The sequence below is a fragment of the Dipodomys spectabilis genome, unplaced genomic scaffold (genome assembly GCF_019054845.1).
Source record: "Dipodomys spectabilis isolate Male_0828 unplaced genomic scaffold, ASM1905484v1 ptg000095l, whole genome shotgun sequence".
Classification (NCBI taxonomy): domain Eukaryota; kingdom Metazoa; phylum Chordata; class Mammalia; order Rodentia; family Heteromyidae; genus Dipodomys; species Dipodomys spectabilis.
In genome coordinates, this window is record NW_024870772.1 from 17,845,870 (window position 1) to 17,850,313 (window position 4,444).

The following is a 4,444-nucleotide window of genomic DNA, read 5'->3' on the forward strand; positions in this document are numbered from 1 at the left end:
AATTTGCTCAGAGGAAGCACCAGGGCTCCCTGTCTGGCCCCTTCCCCTCATGTCCCAGTCAGCCTCTCTCTGTGAATTACTTACTAAGAATGGATGGGTGAAGGCAGGTCCTGCATTCCCCACTCCCAAGCTTCTCCTCTTCTCCTCAATGGCCCCATGTCCATTCATTCCTCTTCTTGCTTCCTGTGAATCTACTCCCCCCTCCCCCATCTTTCTGTCATCCTTCCCCCTTCTCCTAGCCTTCAGCATCTTTAAGCCCCCAGAGAAGAAAGAGCCCCTTCTCCTTGATCCTCCAATGCCCTTAATCTGACCTCCTGATATTTTCTTCTTCCTCTCAATGCTGAAGTTACTGAAAGAATTGCTCCATTTGCAGAATTTGTCTCTACCCTCCCCACTCAGTGTTATTTATTATTTGTTTACTCATTTCTTAAATAGTTAATACATGCTCACAATTCAGAATTCAAAACGTTCCAGAAGCTACAGTGAACTATCTTCCTCCACCTGTCTCCCAAGCCCCAGCATCCTCCTCAGACACAATTCTCACTTCCGACTTTTTGCTTATCTTTGCAGACAGCACGTGCATACTTGTTTATACTTTATGATTACTGAAAGCATTGATACCTTTGCCTTTTTTTATTTAAAATATCTGAGAAGTTGTTTCATATATTCAAAGCTGTCTTATTCTTTTAAATATCTGCCAAGATTCCACTGTGAGATATACTATTAATTTTCTCCTCTGGACCTTGAGGGTAGTTCAAGTCTTTGTTCTAGCACATAGGCTGCAATGAGGATTCTCATCCATTTAGGATTTTTCCACCCTTGTGAGTACATCTGTAGGATAAATCCATAGACATGAAACTGCATTTGCATTTTAGAATTAAAATGCTCTTTGTGAAATTTGTACTAATTCATCCACCCACAGCAAGATAGGGGAAAGCGCCAGGTGCTGTGGCTTGCTACTAAATCCTTAATACTAAAGAGGCTGAGATCTGAGAATTGAGGTTCAAAGCCAGACCAAGCAGGAAAGTCCATGAGACTCTAATCTCCAATTAACCTCCAGAAAACTGGGAGTGGCACGAGGGCTCAAAGTGGTAGGGTGTTATACTTGAGCAAAAAAGTTCAGGAACAGTGCCCAGGCCCTGGATTCTAGCCCCAAGACTGACTCCCCTCCCCCCAAAAAAGAAAAAAAAAAAGATAGGGAAAGGCCTCATTTACCCTTCCCCTTCATAGTGAAAGGTTAAAGTTTGAGGCAGTGACCACCACGTGTTGCTTGGTTCTGTCTAGCAAAGCAACACTTGGTGGTAATCAAAACACCTGGTTGATTGTGTGCCTGTATAAGACCTGCAAATCCTTGGCTCAGGCTCTCCTCCTAGGCTCTGCTGTGTCGGAGTGTAGGACGAGGCCCGAGCTGCAGCCCGTTTAAATAAAACAGCTGTAGAATCTCTCGGTGGTCTTTTTGCCCGGGGGGGGGGGGGGGGTCCTGCGACCTTGAGTGTCCCACAAATATTTTTATTTCTGCCAGTCTGATAGGTTAAAGGCTATCCTTATAATTTGCCTTTCTTCTTATGAATGCAATCAAGCATTCTCTTTCATTTGAAAGCCATGTGTGTTTCTCTGTGAATCATCTCTTCCCATCCTTTGCCATTTTTTTTTCCTTTTGGTCTTTTTATAATTGTAGGAATGCCATATTAGAAAATTAATTTCTTGTCTATGATATGTGTTGCAATATTTGGTTACTTTATGACCCTTTGCAGTATGTCTTCTGTTCCCAATGACACAAATTCAACCAAGGCCCTACTAGCTGCCTATCCCCTCCCCATTGCAAAATGCAAAGGCATTGCTCTGGCCACACTTTTTTTTTTTGTCCAGTTGTGGGGCCTGAACTCTGGGCCCGAGCACTGTCCCTCAGCTCTTCTGCTCAAGGCTAGCGCTCTACCACTTGAGCCACAGGGCCACCTCCGGCTTTTTTCTTTTTGCTTATGTGGTGCTGAGGAATCGAACCCAGGGCCTCAGGCATGCAAGGCAAGTGATCTACCATTGAGCCACCTTCCCAGCCCGTCACTTTTTTATTTTACAGCAGTTGACACCGTTGATCTCATCCTTGTTGAGCACACTTTTTAATTACATGCACTACTGTATCTTGGATCATCTCCTGCTTCTGCTACTTCTCTCATTGCTTTGTGAAATTCCTGGGACCAATGCCCCAGGGACAAGTAGTCTTTGCCCCAGGCATCAGCAAGGCCCTGAGGAGCTCTGCTGGAGATCTTGCTGGCTTCTGCCCTAGCCCTTGAGCCTAGGAACAGGTGGGATGCGAGTTGCAGAGACATCTAGCAGGAAGTGCAGACAAGTCTGGCTCAGGACACTTCCCCATCTCTTCTTTTCTGATTCCACACATCAGGCTCCACCTATCTCTTCTCTACTCTTCACCTCTGCTGGACTCTATCAGTCTCCTAATCTTTCTAGGTGTAAAACTTCAGTTTACCCAGCCTGTAAGTTTTGAGGTTCTACTGATTCTTCTGTGAAGTGTCTGTCACTCCTTGCAGCCCAATGTGGGGCTTTCTTAAGTTCCTTTTAAGAAACCTGGTTCCAAGCCGGGCGCTGGTGGCTCATGCCAGTAATCCTAGCTACTCAGGAGGCTGAGATCTGAGGATCGCGGTTCAAAGCCAGCCCGGGCAGGAAAGACCGTGAGACTCCTATCTCCAATAAGCCACCAGAAAACCGGAAGTGGCGCTGTAGCTCGTGGTAATGCGCTCGACTTGAGCTGAAGAGCTGAGGGACAGCGCCCAAGCCCAGAGTTCAAACCCCACGACCGACCAAAAAAAAAAAAAAAAAAGAAACCTGGTTCCAGAGAGTGAAGGAAAAGGTGGCATTGTCCAAAAATGAAATGTACTCTTGCCACCGGTAGCTCATGCCTCTAATCCTAGCTACACAAGAGGCTGAGATCTGAGGACTGCGGTTTAAAGCCAGACATGGCAGCATAGTCCGTGAGACTTTTATCTTTAATAAACCACTAGAAAACCAGAAGTGGCTCTATGACTCAAGTGGTAGAGTGTTAGCCCTGAGCTGAAGAACTGAGGGACAGCGCCCAGGCCCAGAGTTCAAGCCCTACAGCCAACAACAAAGAAAGAAAGAAATGTACTCTTTACCTGACTTATATAACTGTAACCCCTCTGTACATCATCTTTATAATAATAATTTTTTAAAATCAAGAACAGGCTAAGAATGTGGCTTCATGGTAGAGTGCCTACCTAGCATGCACAAAACCCTGGGTTCAATTCCTCTGCACCATATAAACAGACAAAGCAGGAAGTGGCACTGTGGCTCAAGTGGTAGAATCTTAGCCTTGAGCAAAAAGCAGCTCAGGAACAGTGCCAGGCCCTGAGTTCAAGCCACAGGACTGGCAAAAAAATAAAATAAAATAAAAAGTCAAGCAAAAAAGAAAGAAAGAAAACTAGTTCAGGAGATAGAAGAAGGGGAACTGCGAGTTCAAGGCCGGCCTAACTCTACCTCAATTGTTTATTTATTAAAATGAAAGGACTGTGTGTGTACAGTACTTGCATAGCAAGCATGAAACCCTAGCTTCAGTCTCCAGCACGAGGGAGGGAGGGAGGGAGGAAGGGAGAGAGGGAACGAGGGAGGGAAGTTAATTTCACACACACACACACCTATGTTTTATTAATCTGGGGAGCTGTTTGCATTGAACTTGTTTGTTTCTCATCAACTTCATCAGAAGTATCAGAATGCACTTGTATTCTGTCTCCCCACTTCCTTCCCCACCGCCCTTTCTGCCCTCGCTTTCCCTGTACTTGAATGCTTCCTCTAGAGAAGCCAGGGGCAAGAGGCCACCTCCAAGACCTTGACTTACACTGTACTGCCAGGACTGCCCAGCAGTGCCAGGGCGATGGAAGGGCATTCCAATCTTGGTACTCTTGGTCCAGTGCCCCTAGCCACCTGCGGGTCCCTACTGTCCTCTCAGCCCCCCCCCCCCCACCACCACCACCACCTCCACCACCACAGACAAAGCTACAAAGAGTGCAGGAAAATGGCCTCCAGCTCGGTGTCCCAACAGGATTCTCTGAAGTTCTAAGGTAGCCTTAGGTGACTAATTGCCCAAACTTCTCCTACTTCTTGGGGTCCCGCGATTCGGCCTCCCTGGTCTGAGGGATGCACTCACCCAGATTTATCGGGATACTACTGGGGTTGGGGGACGGGGCATGGAGGCAATGGTGGGACATGGAACAGGGGGAGAAAGGGGGTATCTGCGACGCCCAGACCAGCGCAGCCTGCTGCCCTGGTACGAGAGAGGAGGGAGGGAGGGAGAGAGGGAGGGGGAGGCGGGCTGGAAGGGGTGGGGACCGCTGGGCTGGCCCGGGCGGGACCCTGCGCTGCGGTGAAGCGCTTGGCAAGTCCGTCTGTCCGTCGGGGCAGCGGGACAGGGCGCACG